The sequence below is a fragment of the Neofelis nebulosa genome, chromosome 13, assembly GCF_028018385.1.
Source record: "Neofelis nebulosa isolate mNeoNeb1 chromosome 13, mNeoNeb1.pri, whole genome shotgun sequence".
In the NCBI taxonomy this organism is placed as follows: Eukaryota; Metazoa; Chordata; class Mammalia; order Carnivora; family Felidae; genus Neofelis; species Neofelis nebulosa.
The window spans coordinates 49,437,223-49,460,756 of record NC_080794.1 but is presented as its reverse complement, the minus strand read 5'-3'; the positions used below and the strand labels follow the sequence as shown (position 1 = coordinate 49,460,756).

The 23,534-nt window shown below is 42.3% G+C and overlaps 1 long non-coding RNA gene and 2 pseudogenes across 2 annotated transcripts; 1 reads left to right on the top strand and 2 right to left on the bottom strand.

Moving 5' to 3' along the window:
• The first annotated feature begins 305 nt into the window (after positions 1 to 305).
• On the top strand, positions 306 to 659 carry LOC131492385 (large ribosomal subunit protein eL34-like; annotated as a pseudogene).
• Positions 660 to 10,782: 10,123 nt separating this feature from the next.
• LOC131492428 (regucalcin-like) lies at positions 10,783 to 11,538 on the bottom strand (annotated as a pseudogene).
• An 8,981-nt stretch (positions 11,539 to 20,519) lies between these two features.
• Positions 20,520 to 23,534, bottom strand: LOC131492943 (uncharacterized). 2 transcript variants are annotated; one of them, XR_009252362.1, is made up of 4 exons: positions 23,208 to 23,534; positions 22,622 to 22,722; positions 21,266 to 21,790; positions 20,520 to 20,875 (listed from the first exon to the last, which is right to left on the bottom strand). It is a non-coding gene; the product is annotated as an uncharacterized LOC131492943 (long non-coding RNA). The 2 variants fall into 2 exon arrangements; XR_009252361.1 differs by having other exon boundaries at positions 23,238 to 23,534.

The window sequence follows — 23,534 nt, the reverse complement described above, 5'->3', positions numbered from 1 at the left end:
CCAACACAAGCTACTAACATATTTTTTTTAGGCTCTTCTGGAGCTACAAGCTACAAGCTTATCAGGTCACAAGCTTACTAGGTTCATTATCTACCTTCCGAGTAATTGCAGGTGATGGTTTTGTCAACTGTATCAATATGAAACAGCTTCCAAAGTCAGCTTTCTTGCTCCCATGAGTTGATCCCTAAGTCAAAGCCACAAGAGTCAGGTTTTTGTTGAGGCATGCTTCATCTCCCAGCATCAGTTTCTGGGTCGATCATAGTATGCTAACTCTCTTCTGGGGGCAGCATCCATAGGCATTCAGAATGGTGGTGCATTTGACACATCATTGTAGGCTGTCCTACAATACAACCTCTAACAAAACTAGCCTGTCCTAAACCCCTGGTAATAAAGCCATTTGCCTTTATACCAGGTAGGTTGGGAAAGCACCAAAATCTACGTGTGGCACGCACCCAAGCTGACTTGGAGGAGTTTGTGTTGTGAGGTCTACAGTTCTTATGAACTTATGAGGTTGCCTAGAACTAAAAAAACATGTCGGCAGGGCCTAGGGTGACTCCTTGTGTGCTGAGTGTGTTTGTGACAGGATCAAGTGTGCTTTCCTTATTGAAGATGTTGTGAAAGTGTTGAAGGCACAAGCTCAGAGTCAGAAAGCTAAATAAAAAAAATGAAGCTTTGTTGAGTAATAAAAAAAAGGCAACAAAAACAAAAGTACGCTAGATTATGTCAAAATCTTTTTTAAAATTTCTTTAATGTTTTATTCATTTTTGTTCATTCAAAACATTTGAATAAATGTTTTTATTCATTTGATTCATTGGTGGCGTGCACGAGAGAAAGACAGAGAGAGAGAGAGAGAGAGAGAGTCTGACTTTCTTTCTGAGAGGGGCAGAGAGAGAGGGAGACAGAGGATCCAAAGTGGGCTTCATGCTGACAGCAGAGAGCCCAGATGCAGGGCTCGAACTCACAAACCAGAGATCATGACCTGAGTTGAAGTCAAACATTTAACCAACTGAGCCAGCCAGGTGCCCCGATTATGTCAAAATCTTAATGATATAAGATAACAAAAGTTTATTTCTTGTTCATGTTGTGTATCTATTGCTAGTTGCCAGATCCCTTTCACTTGACTTTCTCACTCTAGGATCTAGGCTGATGGGACTGTCACGATCTTGAACATTGCCAGACTCACAAGCAGAGGAATTGTTCTGAAAGGTGACAAATTGGCGACCAGATGCTTTGGTCCTGAAGTGGCACACGTCATCTGATCATAACTGATTGGCCAGAACTAGTCATGTGTTCCCCACTAAAGCACAAGGGGGTAAGAAGTGCAAACAGGCAGGTGCCCTGAAGGTAGAGTAGGAAATATTTGGTCAATAGCATCATCCAACTGCATATAAACTGTATAATCAAATGTACTTTAGGTCTGGTGAATAGAGGCCCAACTTTACTAGAGTTGCAGCCCCTGGTAAGCCTATTTGCAGACTTAAGAGGCCCCTGATGAACTTCAACAGCACAAGTGCATACTACGCACCTTCTTCCTAGTCTTTCACCAAAAACCTATGGTGATTTTGCCAGGTAACTGTGCCAGGTAGAGAGGATTCCCCCCAAACTTTCAGTTACAATTGACCCTCACTCTGAGATAGAACTGATTCCTTGATACTCAGACCACCAACTTGGTCCACTAATCATGGCCTTAATAGCACCAGGTGACAATTGAAGATTTGACCAGTGTCAACAGCAGGTCCTATGAGGCAGCAGACATCAGGGTCATTTCCCCAAGGCCTGACTGCCATGGAGCTGCTCCGGGATTTAAAGAGTGTTTATTGTAATAGGAAACGCCAAGTAGAAACCACTGGAGTATCCCTCCAGGCTAAGGAGGTAATGAAAAAGGAAATTGACTCCCTGACTCCTAATGTTTGAGGTCGTTGGAGTTGGGTTTGCCTTGTCTCCTGCACTTGAGCAGTTGTTCCCATGTATCATGAAGGATGTGTAAAACTAGGGGAAGAGAATCAGTGAGAAGCCAGCAGAACCTCAGATAAAAGGGGAGCAGAGCCAGTGGTACCTGAGGATGGTCAATGACCAGAGACCAAATCCAGAGCATATTCCAGAAAACTCTTTGTGTGGAAAAAGTGGGAAAACTAATCAAGAGCAATAGAAAGAGGAGTGACTGGGGCACCTGGGTGGCTCAGTCAGTTGAGCGTCTGACTTCGGCTCAGGTCACGATCTCGAGGTTTGTGAGTTGGAGCCCCGCGTCGGGCTCTGTGCTTACAGCTCAGAGCCTGGAGCCTGCTTCAGATTCTGTGTCTCTGTCTCTCTCTGTCCCTCCCCCACTCATGCTCTGTCTCTCAAATAAATAAACATTAAAAAATTAAAAAAAAAAAAGAAAGAGGAGTGACTTCACAAAGTTAAAAAATAAAATAAAATAAAATAAAATGTTTAAAAAAATAAAATGTGGAAGGACAGGGGAGTCAGAGTCTTCTCAGGAAATGAGTCTCCTTCTGTAACTGAAAAACCACCTTATATAACCCAATGCATAACAACTCCTTACCAAAATATCTCAATTTTCCCAACTTTTATTCATCATGAATATGTAAAACTTTTGAGACATAGAAGAAATAGTTATGTCTGTGTTCATCTAGTTTATTAATTTAACTACTCGTATTTGAAACCATGTATTTTACAAAGTAATATTTCCATCTATAAGTGTTTGGGTTTTTTTATTCCACATTTTGTGAAACAACCCCAGTGTTTTTATGTCCCTTATAGCCTCTTGTTGAGTCACCCAACGGGTTTCTTGAAAAACTCATTTCTCGAGAACAAGCAAAAGCCTTGAGAATTCCAATTCCCCACTTGCCATCAAAAACGTCTCAAGGAAATAAGTTTTCATATGGTACATTTATCATAGGTGGAAATGGGGACCTGCTTGACCCCCCTGTGGAGGTGTGAGGCTGGTGTAACACCCAGGGAAACTTCAAAGCACTGTCTACTAAAGGGTGGGAAAAACAAATGTCCCTGGGACTTGTGACATGGTCACAACAGATTAGGTTATGGACAAAGGATCCATATTGGTTGCTTAGGTTAAAAATAAGGAGGAGATTTGGGGGGAGGGAGCCAAGATGGCGGAACAGCATGGAAGTTTTTTTGTGTATCTCGTGTCCATGAAATACAGCCAGACCAACACTAAACCATCCTACACACCTAGAAAAATGATTGGAGGATTAACACAACATCTGCACAACCTGAACCACAGAATTCAGCAGGTACGTGGCGTGGAGAGGTGAACTTGGGGAGAGAGAAGCTGCCGGTGGGCAGGGAGCCACTTTTGCAGGCGGAGAGAGGACTGGGGGAAGGGGGAGAATACAGGAAAAGCACCCCTCCCAAAAAGCAGCTGGAGAGAAAGTGGAAAATTGGAAACAGCCGCAGGGACTAAACTGAAAAGGGAGAAAGGAGAAGGTTTAAATTCCATTAAGACTGTAAACAAGGGGAACGCAAAGGATGCAACTCCACAGCTCAATACCTGGCAGTGCTCTGGTGGGAAGGGCGAATCCCCAGGAACAGAGTGGGGTCTGGGAGGTTCTCAGGCCACACAGGGAAAAGCGGTTCCACTGCTGGAAGGACATTTGGTAGAGACTGTTGAAGCCACCTAGTCCCAGCAGACCCCCGAAAATGGCCACATTCACTGGAGCTGAACAAGGTCGTTAAAGGTGAAGCCTGGTGCCAGATGTGTGTTGTGATTTCCCATAATCCCTGAAACACTGCTGCTACACTGTCTTGAGAACTTTTTCTGGGACGGGCTGACACCTGGCCGCAGTCTCCGAGCACCGGCAACAGCAGGGTCCAGCGGGCATTCCTGGGTGCAGCTGACATTCGGCCATTGCTCATTTGGCCATTGTTCATTTGGCCATTGTTCAGTGAGACCCTCCCTCAGAGGGGCGGAACGGGTCAAAGCCGCAGTCCTTCAGAAGTTAAGGGGCTGGGGAAAACAGCCACATCTGAGACAAACTTGGGAGAGAGGTACTGCCTGGGGCCTGGTCACGGAGAGTGGAAAGGCAGGGAGTGGATGAGAGCTGGACAGAGGACCAGTACACAATTGCTGATCTGGAAGAACAGACTGGGTGGCTGGGTGACTCCATTTTCACCGCTCCCACGCATGCGCATACGCACCTACAAGCACTGCAACAATTCACCCCAGTAGGCTAGCAGCACCATCTAGTGGAGAGCAGAGCCATTACACTGAGCCCCGCCCAACTGGGCCAAATTTGCTCTTCAAGAGCTCATGTCTCACCGCCGGCTTAATTTATGGACTATAAAGAGCTACGTAGACTGACTTCTAGGGAAAAACAAAGCAATTTCAGTCCTACTTCAATCTGTTAGCAGGTTCATCTATTCAATTTTCTTTCTTTCTTTTTTCTTTTTTCTTTTTCTCTTTTACAATTCTTTTCTTTTTCTTGAATAAAGACAAAAAATTCGTTTTAATGTTCAATTTTTTTTTTTTTAATTTTTTTTTTTCAACATTTTTTTATTTATTTTTGGGACAGAGAGAGACAGAGCATGAACGGGGAGGGGCAGAGAGAGAGGGAGACACAGAATCGGAAACAGGCTCCAGGCTCCGAGCCATCAGCCCAGAGCCGACGCGGGGCTCGAACTCACGGACCGCGAGATCGTGACCTGGCTGAAGTCGGACGCTTAACCGACTGCGCCACCCAGGCGCCCCTTTAATGTTCAATTTTTATTAAGAATATCTTTCTTTAATTTTTATTACTATGTTTTTTTACTTTTATGCAAATTTTTTCAAATTCTATTTTACTTCCATCAATTTATTTTAGTCTATGACAATGTATTCACTTTTCCAAATTTTCAAACGATTTCTTTTTTCCCCTTTTTTATCTTTTTCTCTTTTTCATTTCTTTTTGCTTAAATACAGAAAAACGAAAAATTCATATTTCTTTTTAATTTTTATTAAAAAATATTTTTCTTTAATTTTTTTCTACTATATTCTTTACTTTTGTGTATATTTTTTCAAATTCTATTTTACCCCATCATCTCACTTTAGTCTACTTCAGTGTATTCATTTTTTCAAATTCTCAAACGATTTCCTTCCTTCCCCTTTTTTTTTCTCTAATCTGTCAAACCACTTTCAACACCCAGACCAAAACACACCTAGGACCTAGCATCATTTGATTTGTGTGTGTGTGTGTGTGTGTGTGTGTGTGTTTAATTTTTAATTTTAATATTTTTTTTAATTTTAATTTTTTTAATTTCAATTTTTCTACCTCATTAATTCCTTTTCTCCCTTCAAAATGACAAAACGAAGGAATTCACTCCAAAAGAAAGAGCATGAAGAAACAACAGCCAGGGATTTAACCAACACAGATACAAGCAAGATGTCTGAACCAGAATTTAGAATCACGATAATAAGAATACTAGCTGGAGTCGAAAATAGATAGAATCCCTTTCTGCGGAGACAAAAGAAGTAAAAAATAGCCAGAATGAAATTAAAAATGCTATAACTGAGCTGCAATCACAGATGGATGCAGTGGCAGCAAGGATGGATGAGGCAGAATAGAGAATCAGCAATATAGAGGACAAACTTATAGAGAATAACGAAGCAGAAAAAAAGAGGGAGATTAAGGCAAAAGAGCACGATTTAAGAATTAGAGAAATCAGTGACTCATTAAAAAGGAACAACATCAGAATCATAGGGGTCCCATAAAAGGAAGAGAGAGAAATAAGGGTGGAAGGGTTATGTGAGCAAATCATAGCAGAAAACTTTCCTAACCTGGGGAAAGACACAGACGTCAAAATCCAGGAAGCACAGAGGACCCCCATTAGATTCAACAAAAACCAACCATCAACAAAGCATATCATAGTCAAATTCACAAAATACTCAGGCAAGGAGAGAATCATGAAAGCAGCAAGGGGAAAAAAGTCCCTAATATACAAGGGAAGACAGATCAAGTTTGCAGCAGACTGTCCACAGAAACTTGGCAGGCCAGAAAGGAGTGGCAGGATATATTCAATGTGCTGAATCAGAAAAATATGCAGCCAAGAATTCTTTATCCAGCAAGGCTGTCATTCAAAATAGAAGGAGAGATAAAAAGTTTCCCAGACTCGGGGCGCCTGGGTGGCGCAGTCGGTTAAGCGTCCGACTTCAGCCAGGTCACGATCTCACGGTCCGTGAGTTTGAGCCCCGCGTCAGGCTCTGGGCTGATGGCTCGGAGCCTGGAGCCTGTTTCCGATTCTGTGTCTCCCTCTCTCTCTGCCCCTCCCCCATTCATGCTCTGTCTCTCTCTGTCTCAAAAATAAAAAAATAAAAAAATAAAAAAAATAAAAAATAAAAAAAAGTTGAAAAAAAAGTTTCCCAGACAAACAAAAATTAAAGGAGTTGGTAACCACTAAACCAGCCCTGAAAGAAATTTTAAGGGGGACTTTCTGAGGGGAGAAAAGATGAAAAAAAATATATATATATCCAAAGCAACAAAAGATTAGAAAGGACCAGAGAACACTACTAGAAACTCCCAATTCTACAAGCAACATAATGGCAATAAATTCATATCTTTCGGTACTCACTCTAAATGTCAATGGACTCAGTGCTCCAATCAAAAAACATAGGGTAACAGAATGGATAAGAAAACAAGATCCATCTATATGCTGTTTACAAGAGACCCACTTTAGACCTAAAGACACCTTCAGATTGAAAATAAGGGGATAGAGAACCATCTATCATGCTAATGGTCAACAAAAGAAAGCCAGAGTAGCCATACTTATATCAGACAATCTAGACTTTAAATAAAGACTGTATCAAGAGATGCAGAAGGGCATTATATCATAATCAAGGGGTCTATCCACCAAGAAGACCTAACAATTGTAAACATTTATGTGCCAAATGTGAGAGCACCCAAATATATAAATCAATTAATCATAAACATAGAGAAACTCATTGATAATAATACCACAATAGTAGACTTCAACACCCCACTCACAGCAATGAACAGATCATCTAATCAAAAAATCAACAAGGAAACAATGGCTTTGAATGACACACTGGACCTGATGGACTTAACAGATATATTCAGAACATTTCATCCTAAAGCAGCAGAATATACATTCTTCTCCAGTGCACATGGAACGTTCTCCAGAATAGACCATATACTGGGACACAAATCAGCCCTAAGTAAGTACAAAAAGATCAAGATCATACCATACATATTTTCAGACCACAACGCTATGAAACTCGAAATGAACCATAAGAAAAAAATTGGAAAGGTAATAAATACTCGGAGACTGAAGAACATCCTACTAAAGAATGAATGGGCTAACCCAGCAGTTAAAGAGGAAATTAAAAGGTATATGGAAGTCAATGAAAATGATAACACCACAACCCAAAACCTCTGGGACGCAGCAAAGGCGGTCATAAGAGGAAAGTATATAGCAATCCAGGCCTTCCTAAAGAAGGAAGAAAGATCTCAGATACACAATCTAACCTTACGCCTTAAGGAGCTGGAAAAAGAACAGCAAATAAAACCCAAAACCAGCAGAAGACAGGAAATAATAAAGATTAGAGCAGAAAGTAATGCCATCAAAACAAGAAAAACAAAAAACAAAAAAAACAAAAACAAAAACAGTAGAACAGCTCAATGAAACCAGAAGCTGGTTCTTTGAAAGAATTAATAAAATTGATAAACCACTAGCCAGTTTGATCAAAAAGAAAAAGGAAAGGACCAAAATAAATAAAATCAAGAATGAAAGAGGAGAGATCATAACAAACACAACAGAAATAATAACAATAAGAGAATATTATGAGCAATTATATGCCAATAAAATGGGTAATCTGGAAGAAATGGACAAATTCCTAGAAACATATACACTACCAAAACTGAAACAGGAAGAAATAGAAAATTTGAACAAACCCATAACCGTAAGGAAATCGAATTAGTAATAAAAAATCTGCCAAAAAACAAGAGTCCAGGGCCAGATGGCTTTCCAGGGGAATTCTGCCAAACATTTAAGGAAGAGTTAACACCTATTCTCGTGAAACTGTTCCAAAAAGTAGAAACAGAAGGAAAACTTCCAAACTCTTTCTATGAAGCCAGCATTACCTTGATTCCAAAACCAGACAGAGACCACACTAAAAAGGAGAACTATAGACCAATTTCCCTGATGAACATGGATACAGAAATCCTCAACAAGATATTAGCCAACCAGATCCAACAATACATTAAAAAAATTATTCACCATGACCAAGTGGGATTTATACCTGGGATGCAGGGCTGGTTCAATATCCACAAAACAATTAAGGTGATTCATCACATCAATAAAAGAAAGGACAAGAACCATAGGTTCCTCTTAATAGATGCAGAGAAAGCATTTGACAAAATACAGCATCCTTTCTTGATAAAAACCCTCAAGAAAGTAGGGATAGAAGGGCATACCTCAACATCATCATAAAAGCCATATATGAACGACCCAAGGCTAATATCATCCTCAGTGGGGAAAAACTGAGAGCTTTCCCCCTAAGGTCAGAAACAAGACAGGGATGTCCACTCTCGCCACTGTTATTCAACATAGTATTGGAAGTCTTAGCCTCTGCAGACAACACAAAGAAATAAAAGGCATCCAAATAGGCCAGGAGGAAGTCAAACTTTCACTCTTTGCAGATGACATGATACTCTAAATGGAAAACCCTAAAGATTCCACCAAAAAACTGCTAGAGCTGATTCATGAATTCAGCAAAGTTGCAGGATATAAAATCAACACACAGAAATCGGTTGCATTCCTATACACCAACAATGAAGCAATAGAAAGAGAAATCAAGGAATCGATCCCATTTACAGTGGCACAAAAAAAACATAAAATACCTAGGAATAAATCTAAACAAAGAGGTGAAAAATCTATACACTGAAAACTATGGAAATCTTATGAAAGAAATTGAAGACGACACAAAAAAATGGAAAAAGATTCCATGCTCCTGGATAGGAAGAACAAATATTGTTAAAATGTTGATACTACCCAAAGCAACCTACATATTCAATGCAATCCCTATCAAAGTAACACCAGCACTCTTCAGAGAGCTAGAACAAATAATCCCAAAATTTGTATGGCACCAGAAAAGACCCCAAATAACCAAAGCAATCTTGAAAAAGAAAACCAAAGCTGGAGGCATCACAATCCCAGACTTCAAGCTATACTACAAAGCTGTAATCATTAAGACAGTATGGTACTGGCACAAGAACAGACAATCAGATCAATGGAACAGAATAGAGAACCCAGAAATGGACCCACAAACATATGGCCAACTAATCTTTGACAAAGCAGGAAAAAATAGCCAATGGAATAAAGACAGTCTCTTCAGCAAGTGGTGCTGGGAAAACTGGACTGCGACATGCAGAAGAATGAACCTGGACCACTTTCTTACACCATACACAAAAATAAACTCAAAATGGATGAAAGACGTAAACATAAGACAGGAAGCCATCAAAATCCTCAAGGAGAAAGCAGGCAAAAACCTCTTTGATCTTGGCCGCAGCAACTTCTTACTCAACATGTCTCTGGAGGCAAGGGAAAGAAAAGCAAAAATGAATTACTGGGACCTCATCAAAATAAAAAGCTTCTGCACAGCAAAGGAAACAATCAGCAAAACTAAAAGGCAACCAACGGAATGGGAGAAGATATTTGCAAATGACATGTCAGATAAAAGGTTAGTATCCAAAATCTGTAAAGAACTTATCAAACTCAACACCCAAAAAACAAATAATCCAGTGAAGAAATGGGCAAAAGACATTAATAGACACTTCTCCGAAGAAGACATCCAGATGGCCAACTGGATATATGCCATCTGGCACATGAAAAAATGCCCATCACTCATCATCAGGGAAATACAAATCAAAACCACAAGGAGATACGACCTTACACCTGTCAGAATGGCTAACATTAACAACTCAGGCAACAACAGATGTTGGTGAGGATGCGGAGAAAGAGGATCTCTTTTGTATTGTTGGTGGCAATGCAAGCTGGTGCAGCCACTCTGGAAAACAGTATGGCGGTTCCTCAAAAAAACTAAAAATAGAACTACCCTACGACCCAGCAATTGCACTACTAGGCATTTATCCACAGGATACAGGTGTGCTGTTTCAAAGGGACACATGCACCCCCGTGTTTATAGCAGCACTATCAACAATAGCCAAAGTATGGAAAGAGCCCAAATGTCCATTGATGGATGAATGGATAAAGAAGATGTGGTATATATATACAATGGAGTATTACTCAGCAATCAAAAAGAATGAAATCTTGCCATTTGCAACTACGTGGATGGAACTGGAGGGCATTATGCTAAGTGAAATTAGTCAGTCAGAGAAAGACAAAAATCATATGACTTCAGTCATATGAGGACTTTAAGAGACAAAACAGATGAACATAAGGGAAGGGAAACAAAAATAATATAAAAACAGGGAGGGAGACAAAACAGAAGAGATTCATAAATATGGAGAACAAACTGAGGCTTGCTGGAGGGGTTGTGGAAGGGGGGATGGGCTAAATGGGTAAGGGACATTAAGGAATCTACTCCTGAAATCATTGTTTCACTGTATGCTAACTAATTTGCATGTAAATTTTAAAAAATAAAAAAATAAAATAAAAAAACTACCTGTCACCCCTTACTAAAATGATCTACCTTTAAAAATTGTAAATAAAAATGTAACCCTACTCATAATGTAATTTCTTTATACATTTTTTGGTAACTAGATTGAAATTTTAGCTCTAGAATTTTCTAGAGCTTCAAAAGTCTTCAAATCACTTTTTATTTAACAAAAGTTCTTCCAGTAGGAAAGAAGACCTGACATAGGGATAAAGAGGAATTCCTCTGACTCCTGGGCCAGTTATCTTGAAAATTCCACCAGCTTCAGGTTGCTGCAGAAGACCCATGCATGGGGTCCATTCCATCCTGGGCACAGGTCATAAACATTTCAGAGAAGTCCTGCCCTCAGAAGGAGCATGAAGTTGTTTCATCAACAGGCTCCTTCACAGTTTGGAGTCTTTTCCCTGTCTTAGGATCTAAGTGCATCACTCTTTCTCCATTGTGACAGGCCACCCAGAGCTTCCTCTCAGTATCAATACACATTCCACCTGGGAATTGTTCTTTTTCCAGCTTGTGAACACATCTGCAGTAGGAGATCTTTCCTATCTGCAGGTCATAGTCAAAGGCTTCCACGGAGTAGGACAAGCTGTCAATGTAATAGAAGATTTTTTGGCCCAGGGACCATCCAAACTACTGGTCACAGTACTTTTCCAGGCAGTGGTCAGGAAAGAGGGAGTACAGGGACCCCTGGTGCGACTCCAGAACTGCGGGGGCCATTTCCTCAGCCATGGTGCCAGCAAAGTATCTCTCAGCAGACCAGTTTTCTTGTCTTTATCTACTGTGGCCAGGACAACTGCTGACTGATCTTTCCAGTTCATAGCACAGAACTTTGTTCCAATGGTGGTGACATAGCCTCCTGATTGGCAAAGGGCCACAGAGCTGACGGAGGCATCCATGGTCACATGCTGCACTTGCTGAGAGAATCCCACTGACAAGCCTTTTTTGTAGGAATATGTATGAAGAGCAGAAAGCTGGATGCCTCCTCCCACACTGGAGATTCACCACGCCTGAAATTCTCCAGCAAAATGCACTCAATTCTAATGGAAGATATTGTCATTGTGGGGAGATCTTGATGCTAATGACCCTTGGAGAGCCAGCTCAGGACTAGATTATTATTTACCGTTCTCTGAAAGAGTCCTTGAAAATGAGTAGCTCTCAATATTGGTGTCTGTGTTAGTAATTTGACCAAGGTCACATATTTACCACATGGTAAAGTTGAAATTTGATTTTTGGCAGCTTCCCTCCAGAGCTCTCTCTCTTAACACTGAGTCACAGCCAACCACCTCAGAACCTCAAACTAGTTTATATGATAGCCCTAGCATCTATCTTGATTTGGGTCACTTTGTTGGCTAATCAGGCAGACTTGAACACTCATGATGGAAAGTAGCCTACCAGCCTTGGATATTCAATGCCATGGGCATTGTTAGTGTGTGTGTGTGTGTGTGTGTGTGTGTGTGTGTGTGTGTGTGTGTGTGTGTTTTAAAGAAGGAAAAGAGAACACTTGTCAATCTGGGAAGTCAGTTAAGTACAGTTCAGTTAAGGTGTATCTGGCTGGTTCAGTCAGTAGAGCATGCAACTCTTGATCTCTGGATCATGAGTTCAAGCCCCACATTGGGCATAGAGATTACCTAACAAAAAACAAAAAAACAAAAAAACAAAAACAGGGGCACAAGGTTGGCTCAGTCAGTGGAGCATATAACTCTTGATTTCAGGGTTTTAAGTTTGAGCCTCACAGTGGGTGTAGATATTACTTAAAAATAAATTTTTGGGGGACACCTGGGTGGCTCAGTCAGTTAAGCCTCTGACTTCGGCTCAGGTCATTCTCACAGTTTGTGAGTTCAAACCCCACGTCAGGCTCTGTGCTGACAGCTCAGAGCCTGGAACCTGCTTCAGATTCTGTGTCTCCCTCTCTCTCTACCCCTCCCCTGCTCACTCTCTGTCTCTCAATAATAAATACATGTTAAAAATTTTTTTTAATAATTTTTTTTTAAAGTACAATTCAGTGTAAGAGAGTTGCTACTGTATTTGTGAGGAAATAATGTATTAGTTAGCTTTGGTGTGGTAACAAACATCCCCCCACACTAATCTCATTGACTTACAATAATACACATTTCTCGTTCGCAATACACGTTGGTATCTATGAATTAGTGGTGGTGGCTCTGCTTCATGTTTCTTCTCATTCTGAGACCAACCTGAAGGATCGGTCCCTGTTTAGGAAATGACATTTTTATGGTCAAGGGAAATAAGCAAGAGATGAGACTGAACTATCTAACGGTTCTTAAAGTTTCTGCTTGACTGTGGTATATATTACTCCTGCTCACATTTCATTGGCCAAAGCAAGTCATATTGACAACGGAGTAGGAAAGTACACTCTACCTTTGGGAAGGCACTGCAGATTACACATATAATCCTCTTATAGGGAAGGGAGCAGGTGTTTGGAATTGATAATCCAACTGCCTGCATATCTTAATATGTTAACTGTTGCTGCAGCAGAGTATAGGAATATTACTGTTATTTTCCCATTCTCATATCATCTATTTTTGCAGTATTTGTATAATTTTTATAATTCAACATCTGTTTTACTAGGGTAAATTATAGTATCCATCACTTGGCCTTTAATATGTTGGAGATATTTTCTGACTATGAAAATCATACCGTTTATCTTGCATCAATCAATGTGTTCACTTGATTTCTTTTCTTTTTTTTCATGTTTATTTGTTTTTGAGAGAGAGAGAGAGAGAGAGAGAGCAAGCACAAGCAGGGGAGGGGCAGAGAGAGGCAGAGACACAGAATCCAAAGCAGGCTCCAGGCTCCAAGCTGTTAGCACAAAGCCCAATGCAGGGCTTGAACTCACAAACCTTGAGATCATGACCTGAGCCGAAGTCAGACACTCAACTGACTGAGCCACCCAGGTGCCCCACCCTTGATTTCTTTTTGAAAGGAGCTCAGACTGCTTTGTCCCTACTTTCACTGCATTTGTGATTGAACCTTAAACACTTACAAGCATTAATGAAAATATATGTCTGAAAGAAGCTGACATATACTAGATATTCATAAAAACATCTTAAATCTGAATGGTGTATTATTTATGTAGATAAAAATTTCAATGCAACATAATAAGAGCAGCCAATTTTATTTCATAAGTCAACTTTTGTTACAAAAGTAATAAATGTTCATTTTAGGAAATTATAAAAATATAAAGATGCAAAAACCAGTGGGTAAAAATCACTAGCTATCTCACCCTGCGAACATAACCAATATAACCATAACATAGCATTTTAGTGAATATATTTTCAGTGATATTTCTAATATATGTAAATATATAAAGAGGGATCATATTGTGATTGACTGGTTTCACTTCTCAATATGATGTGACTAGTTGTCTAAGCCATTAGATATCATCCTACATTATTAATGGCTGCACAATATCCCATCTTATGGAAGCAGTTTAACTAGTTCTCTATTAATTATCAATAATTCTGTTATAGGGACAGACAGCCTGGCTGGCTCAATCAACTGATTGACTCACCTTTGTCTCAAGTCATGATCTCACAGTTTGTGAGTTCAAGCCCCACATTAGGCTCTCTGCTGTCAGCACAGAGCCTGCTTGGGATCCTCTGTCCCCCACTCCCTCCACCCCTCTTCTGCTCATTTTCTCTCTCACTTTTTCTCAAAATAAAGAAATAAACTTTAAAAAATTCTATTATAAATTTCCTTATAACATTCGCAATTAAAAACATTCACAATTAAACATTCACAATTTCACAATTAAAATTAAAAAACATTCAAACATTCACAATTAAAATTTCCAAAGACCAGGGGCGTCTGGGTGGCTCAGTCAGCTAAGTGTCTGACTGCAGCTCAGGTCATGATCTCATGGTTCATGAGTTCAAGTCCCGCGTCAGGCTCTGTGCTGACAGCTCAGAGCCTGGAGCCTGCTTCGGATTCTGTGTCTCCCTCTGTCTGTGTCCCTTCCTAGCTTGCTCTCTCTCTCTCTCTGTCTCTCTCAAAAAAATAAATAAAACATCTAAAAAATTTTTCCCAAACCCAGCTTTCTAAGATCAGAAATCCTGGAGCAAATAGTTACATATAATTTTCAGTGCCTCAGTATTGAATTATAAGAAAAATACTCAAAATCATTGTACTTTGACAAACGAAAAGAGGAAAAAGGAGACAAACTAAAAAAACCGACTCTTAACTATAGAGAAGAAACTGATGGCTACTAGAGGGGAGGTCGGTGGGGCTATGGGTGAAGTAGGTGAAGGGGATTAAGAGGACACTTATTGTGACAAGCACTGAGTAATGTTCAGAATTGCTGAATCACTATATTGTACACCCGAAGGTAATATAACACTGTCTGTTAATTACACTGGAATTAAAATAAAATTTTTAAAAATCATTGTATTTGGGTATCTAATATATGATTTCAGATCATCAGTGCTATCAGCCTTCCCACATTCCACAATCTTCTAGAGAGATACCAAGCCACTAAACAATTTTAAACCAAGTAAAGAACCCTCACTTTCAGAAATAGTGAGCTAAGTAATTCAGAACTACCCTCCTACTGAAGACAACTAAAATAATTCATATGAAATATAAAAAGCTTTTTCCTATAACAGAAAAAAAGCTAACAAGTGCAAGGAATCACCTTGCCAATTATTGGCAAGAGATAATAGCTCAGAAAAGGTGAAACTCCAAAGAGGAGAGCTCAGTATTTGGGCCACTTTTGCAATCAGAAGAGGTGGCTAAAAAGCTGAGGGAGCTAAGGTCATGTAAGTTGGAATCTAGGGCTTTGCAAGGCAGGAGCAATTCTGGAAAACTACCCCATGCTTAGGACTGTAATCCTGAGTGGCTGCACCCTGGAAGGAAGAGTAAACTGAAGGAAGGAAGGAAGAGTAAGCTTTCTCCCATATTTCAGCTCAGTTTCAAGTACTTTGGGTGATTCAGAAAAACCTCAGGCACTAAAAATGCTTAAGGTGCTTCTGGATTGCTAATGCCCCTACACATCTGCAAAAGTCCATGAAAATCCTTTCCGTAGGAAGATGATACTATCCTAGTCTGAAAATTACCCCACTAGGGGCTCCTGGGTGACTCAGTTGCTTTAAGTATCCAACTCTTGATTTCAACTCAGGTCATGATTTCATAGTTGGTTGTGGGATCAAGCCTCAAGTTGGGCTCTGCCCTGACAGCACAGAGCCTGATTGGGATTCTCTTTCACTCTTTCTCTCTGCCCCTCCCCTACTCTCTCTCTCTCTTTCAAAATAAATAAATATACTTAAAAAAAAAAAAAGACTAGGGGTGCCTGCGTGGCTCAGTCAGTTAAGCGTCCAACTTCGGCTCAGGTCATGATCTCATGGTCTGTGAATTCGAGCCCCACATCGGGCTCTGGGCTGACAGCTCAGAGCCTGGAGCCTGCTTCGGATTCTGTGTCTCCCTCTCTCTGCTCCTCCCCTGCTCACACTCTTGTGTGTGTCTCTCTCTCAAATAAATAAATAAATAAATAAATAAACATTAAAAAAATTTTTTAAAGACTTAAAAAAATTACCTCAATAAAATTTTCAATTACAATTTTCAGCACACAAAGACAATTAGACACAGAAGGAGATAAAGTAAGAACAAGAACCAATGTAAACAATAGATGATAGAGTTTCTACAGACTGTCCAGACAGGGGAATTATTAGACATAAATGAGAAAAAAAGCTATCTTAGTACGATCATTAAGATAAAAATTGAATTAAAAAAAATCTTTAAAAAAAATTTTTTTTCAACGTTTTTTATTTATTTTTGGGACAGAGAGAGACAGAACATCAACGGGGGAGGGGCAGAGAGAGAGGGAGACACAGAATCGGAAACAGGCTCCAGGCTCCGAGCCATCAGCCCAGAGCCTGACGCGGGGCTCGAACTCACGGACCGCGAGATCGTGACCTGGCTGAAGTCGGACGCTTAACCGACTGCGCCACCCAGGCGCCCCTAAAAAAATTTTTTTTAACATTTATTTATTATTGAGAGACAGAGGGACACAGAGCGTGAGCAGGGGAGGGGTAGAGAAAAGGGGGAGACACAGAATCTGAAGCAGGCTCCAGGCTCTGAGCTGTCAGCACAGAGCCTGACACAGGGCTTGAACTCACAAACTGTGAGATCATGACCTAAGCCGAAGTCAGTTGCCTAACCAACTGAGCCACCCAGGTGCCCCTAAAAATTGAATTTTTGATACAAAGTTGGAAACTAAAAAAAAAAACCAGAAATTGGGGTGCCTGGCTGGCTCAGTCAGTAGAGCATACAACTCTTGATCTTGGAGTTCTAAGTCTGAGCCCCACGTTGGCTGGAGAAATTACCTAAAAATAAAATCTAAAAAAAAAACAACAACCAAAAATTGAGGATTCAGAAGGTGAAAAATATAATAGCACAAATTAAAAATTCAAGATATGGGTCTAAAAACAGATAAGGTGAGGAAAATAGCTTTGAAGAATCCATGCAGAATTAGAAAATTCACATGTGTTTAGACCTTTACTTTTCTTTTTAAAAAAATTTTTAATGTTTATTCATTCTTTTTTTTTTTTTAATTTTTTTTTAACATTTATTTATTTTTGAGACAGAGAGAGACAGAGCATGAACGGGGGAGGGTCAGAGAGAGAGGGAGACACAGAATCGGAAGCAGGCTCCAGGCTCTGAGCCATCAGCCCAGAGCCCGATGCGGGGCTCGAACTCACGGACCGTGAGATCGTGACCCGAGCCGAAGTCGGCCGCTCAACCGACTGAGCCACCCAGGCGCCCCTATTTATTCATTCTTGAGAGAGAGGGATAGAGCACAAGTAGGGGGAGGGGCAGCGAGAGAGGGAGACACAGAATCGGAAACAGGCTCCAAGCTCTGAGTTGTCAGCACAGAGCCCAACGCGGGGCTCCAGCCCCCAAACTGTGGGATCATGACCTGAGCTGAAGTTGGATGCTTAACTGACTGAGCCACCCAGGCACCACTAGACCCTTACTTTCTGTAGGTTATATTACAAATCATAGATTTGTTTAACATAATTCTTCAGCTGCTTGTGGCCCCTACTTCCCCCAAGATCTTGGCACCTTTCATCAGAGATGACTTTCCTCCTTGCCTGCAGGGTTAGTATCCACCATATTTGTTAGAGTGTTTCTTATCAGTTCCTACCAGTCTGGAGAGCCAGTACCCAGGCTCAGAAACTGCATATACCAGGGTAACCCCATCCTCTCCTAGACCCAGCTGTGGTAGTCACCCCTTTACTCCTTTACTCCTCCATCTGAACCCAGACCTATGGTGTTTCTTTTTTTTTTTTTTTAATTTTTTAATGTTTATGTATCATTTTGAGAGACAGAGAAAGAGCATGAGCAGGGGAGGGGCAGAGAGAGGGAGACACAGAATCCAAAGCAGGCTCCAGGCTCCAAGCTGTCAACACAGAGCCCGACGCCGGGCTGGAACCCACGAATCGGGAGATCATGACCTGAGCTGAAGTTAGATGCTTAACTGACTGAGCTACCCAGGTGCCCCCAGACCTACAGTGTTTCTGCTCCTGGCTTCACCTTATAATAGATACATCCTTCCTAAGAAAGGAATATATCCCTTCCCTTTGTCCCAGAGCTGCTCCTCTCTCTCTCAAAGCCAAAATCACTCCTTCTTCTCTGGAGTACAGCTCTCATCTATTTACCTGATATGGGAAGCCTTATCCTGTAACTAAGAGTCTTGCCAATCAAACAAACAAACAAACAAACAAAGGCTTGCGGGTAAGGGAGGGAAAACGTATCAGGAGGCCTGGGCCCCCAAGAGGGTCAGAAAGGACTTGGAACAGTATAGCCCAACCCCCTCCACTTGCTCATGAGGAAACTGAGGCCCAGAGATGGTGTGACACATCCAAGGCCACACAGTGAGAAAGTATCACAGCCAGGACCAGGATGAGGGACCTCCTCTGCCACCTACTGCTCACTAAGACCCAAATCAAAGGCTGCCTGTTGCCCTGCACCTGGCAGATGTAGCACCTTTTGAGTTCCTGGCAGATGCTAGCGCAGTGAAGGTAAAATGGATCAGACACAGTCCTTGCCCCCAAGTGGTACACGTGACTGAGGAACAAAAGTACAAATTAAACCGGCACTACACTTACATGTACCTTACCAGTCTGGGTTCATTTATCCCTCACAACCCTATGGGGCATGTAGTATTATTATTATTCCCGTTTTATAGATAAACTGAGGCCAGTGAAGTTAAGTAACTCGCCTGTAGTCTCACAACGGATAATGTGCGAAGCCGGGATTTGAATCTAGGCTGCATAAGCTAGGGATCTGTGGGGGCATGCATGGGAGCAGGGGGGAAGAAGGCGGTGACTGAGCTGAACTGAACCTTCGAAGTGTATTTTAATAGCCTGGGAAGGGAGAAAGGACAGCAGGACAGGGAGAACCACACGCGCCTCCACCAGCTACAGCAACATGCAGTCAAGTCTCTGTGCCCAAGGATCCCAAAGGCAGTGGGCATGCTTCTCTGCCGTTCCACTTCCATTTTGCCCTAAGTGGTGGGGTGCCGGAAAGCCCTGCGGGGAAGGTGATCCACCAGTCAACTCGGGCAGTTAAGTGGCCCCCACCAGCAGGGGGTGGGGCGGAAGGGCCCTCGGCGAACACCCTCAGTACAGCCAGCCTGCCGCTGGGTGGCACTGTGGCTCCTCAGAGAGGGAACAGCGCCCACAGGGAGACTAGACTGGTCACAAAAAAGAGAGGGAGCATCATTCCGGCCCTCCTGCGCTGGGCACTGGGGTTACAAAGAAGTACAAGAAACAGTTCCCGCCTTCGCAGACCCGTGGTGGGGCTGGCAGACACCTGGGTAACTAATTAATTACTCCAATAATAGCCATAATGAATTGCTCCAACAGCCTGTTCCAGTTGCAGAGCCCAGGGAAGGAGGAGGCATTTGAGCCTTGATACAGGATTGGCCGTTCTAGGACAGGACGGCTGTGACGGTGCTGGCTCCCAGGGCACAGGCACAGATGTGGGGAAGGGGGGTTCCCAGAGTCCCAGCTGGGGCCGGGGGCCTCCATCAGCCACGTGCCTGCCGCAGGTGGGAAAGGGTGGGCATCTGTGCACAGGGCTTCAGCACCACCACACGAAGGTGCTCTTTGTCTCCATGAGCACTTAGCTCAGGGACCTGGTGAGGCCCCTGGTGCTAGGATGACTAGAAAATGCTGGAATCCCCTGGCAGGCACAGAAGACTGCTGGCATCTTGTCCTCTTTCTGTGCATTTCTGAACTCAGCCTCCAGTCCCAGCACTGGTCCCAACTTGCTGCGGGATCTGGGGCCAGACACCACAGGTCTTGGCGCTCAGTGACTGCATCTCTAAAAGTGATCTTTCATGTGCACAAATATGTTAAAAAATGAAAAAAGTTAATCAGAAACCACAGAGTTGGGGGGGGGGGGGCGCAGAACGCTTCAGTGGCTCGGTCGGTTAAATATCCAGCTTCCACTCAGGTCATGATCTCCCGGTTGACAGGACATGATCTCGCAGTTTGTGGGTTTGAGCCCTGCCTCTGGCTCTGTGCTGACAGCTCAGAGCCTAGAGCCTGCTTCAGATTCAGTGTCTCCCTCTCTCTCTGCCCCTCCCCATCTCAAAAATAAATAAACATTTATATATATATATATACACATATATATGTATAATATATATTATATATTATATGGGGGGAAATATATATATGTATATATATGTATATATGTATAATATATATGTGTATATATACATATATACACATATATATTATACATATATACATATATATGTTATATATATACACATATATACATATATATGTATATATATGTGTATATATGTATATATATATACATATATATGTATAATATATATATAATATATTATATAGAGGGGGGAAAAATAAGTCAAACAGCAATAAGAACTGTCCATGATGTTTCCTGCTGGCTTGAAGGCATGCCCTGGTCTTCTTTTTAGAGGTGGGGCAGTTGGGGAGGAGGACTCCCTTGGCTTCCCTTCAGGCCTGGGCAGGACCCAATACAAAACCAGAATATATCTACTTGTCCTTGGAGAACAATTCATCTCCAAATTCAATAAGCAGAACTTTGCAGCAGGGAAACAATTTAATATCTGGTAGATACATTTTCATTAAATTTTTCAAGATGGAACAAAGACTGTATTTTCAAATTTCCTATTTAGAAGTTAACTCATCATGGTGTTGAAACCCACATCCAAGCAGTTGAACTGAAATCAGCTTCCTAAAACAAAACACAAGCAGAGATGGACTGGCTGAAGTTTCAGACAAGACTTCAAACCCTCCCTGGATGATGGGCCCAGGCTTCCTCCCACTCTGGTCCACATGCACCCATCACCAGAAGGGGGCACCCATTGTATCCACTATACCCCCTTCACAGAAACCAGGGGTGGGGCAAGGGCGCTCAGGGTTGCAGGCCAGGGCCCACAGTATCATTTCAAGCAGATACTCCCCACCTTCTTTTGTCATTTAGTAGTGAAGCTGTTGAGAGGTGATAAGGCACTTGGAGGCACCCAGGGTTTGCCAGGGAAGGGGTTTCTCCTCACACTGTCCTCCACCAGTTGTCCAGCCTCAGAGCCAGACTTGCCCAACCCAACTGGGGAGCCCAGGTCACCTTTTAGAGAGATGATTCCCTCCACCCAATGGCGATTCCAGAAGAGGCACAGGCACTTTGCGTAGCAACGGCATGTAAATCCTTTTCACTTAAATAGTGTATTACTGGGGCACCTGCATGACTCAAATGGTTGAGTGTTTCTTAATTCCAGCTCAGGTCATAATCCCAGGACTGTGGGATCCAGCCCAGAGTTGGGATCTGCAGTGATCATGGAACCTGCTTAAGATTCTCTCTCTCTCTCCCTCTGCCCCCCTGCCCCACTCTCACGTGCTCTTTCTCTCTAAAAAAAAAAAATTAAAAATAAATAAATAAATAAATAAATAGGGTGCCTGGGTGACTCAGTTGGTTAAGCATCTGACTTCGGCTCAGGTCACGATCTCACAGTTTGTGAGTTGGAGCCCCGCATCAGGTGAGCTCGAGCCCAGCATCAAGTTAAGCACGAGTCCCAGTTTGGGTACACACGAGCCCCGCTTCCTGTGAGCTCCGCTTCTCTCTCTCTCTCTCTGCTCCTCGCTTACTTGCACCCTAAATAAATAGATAGTGTATGACCAGTTCAGTTAAATTGCAGTCTTCCAAAGATGCTTTCATCTACACATTTTACTACAAACAATATACATTTTATGTAATTATTTGAATAATGATAAGAGGACACCTAAGGAGAGCTGATGGGGATTAAGGGAGATAGAGCCCTTTCAGTCCCATTCTCCCCTCTGCCTTGGTCCGTTTGCTCCTAATCAATTACTTTTTAACATATAAAGAGTCATGCAGCAATAAATCAAGAAATCCTTTTGGCCCAGGCTTTGGGTTACCACACTGTAGGCAGACTGTGCGCAATTGCATCCCCAAATTGCAAGAAGTCAGCTCAGACTAGACTAGGTGCAGAAATGCTTCAGTTTTATGCACAGAAAACTGGCCTTGGAGGAGGGGCAACTGAGTTTCCAGAGGGTATGATATGACCCCCCCCCACACAGATTTATTATGTGCAACTGTGTCCCAGAAGAGGCTTTTGGGGGACATGGGAATTTATATATCCCTCATCTGTTCTGCAGAATGCTTCTAATCTCTTTGCAGGGTATCCTGGCATCCCTGAGTTCCTTTTATAAATTTTAGGTATGTAATTTTAAGCAAGTGATTTGTGTCTGGTCTTCCCATCAATCAGAGCTTACTGTTGACTTTGTCAATATCTTGGTGGTGTATTATCTTTAATACACAAAGAACACATATAAGCCAAAAATAAGACAAGCACCCTAATTGAAAAATGGGCAAAAAACATGAAAAAATATAATTCAGGGTTGCTTGGGTAGCTCAGTCAGTTAAGTGGCTGACTCTTGATTTCTGCTCAGATCACCATCTCACCTGTTTGGGAGGTGAACTCCAACCTCGGGCTCTGTACAGAGCCTGCTTGGGATTCTCTCTCTCCTCTCTCTCTGCTCCTTCCCTGCTCGTTCTCTCTCTCTCTGTCAAAATAAATAAGCATTAAAAAGAAAAAGAAAAATACAATTCATAAAAAGTTAAGAAATGCCCAGTGTTAGTGAAACTATCCCTCACCTTCTAGGACTATGCATATAATTTTATACGACTAAGAATAATTTCAGGGGCACCTGGATGGCTCCCACCATTAAGGGTCTGACTCTTGGTTTCTGCACAGGTTATGATCTCGCAGATTGTGAGTGTGAGCCCTGCTTAGGGCTCTGTGCTGACAGCTCAGAGCCTGAAGCCTGCTTTGGATTCTGCGTCTCCCTCCTCTCTCTGTCTGCACCCCCCTCCCCCCCCCCCCCCCCCCCGCTCGCACTTTGTCTCTCTCTCTCTCTTTCGAAAATAAATAAGCATTAAAAAAAATAATAATTTAAAAATGTTTCAAATCTGTGTACTCTTCGATCAAGCAATTCCACTTCTCCAAATGTATCCTATGGAAACATCTGCCCAACTAAAATGGACGTACAAGGATTTTCGTTGTAGCATTATTTACTACCGGAAATTTATTATAGGAAAACTGGGGGAAAGTCCATCAAGAGAGTAGATTGGGACTCCTCCAAGCCTCCGCCAGACGCGCGCAGCTGAGCCAGCCCGACCGAGCGCCGAGTGCCCTTCTCCCTCCTGCGAAGCCCCAGCTCAGACCCTTTCCGCGACCGGGACTCGGCCCACAACCGACTCTCCCACCAGGCCTGCGGGCGGCCCGGGCTGCCCGGGGAGTGAGCGCAGCGGTTCGGCCACAGCGGGTGGCCGTTCTACGTGCGCTCGCTGCCCGTGGCCGCGGTCTAGGGCCCCG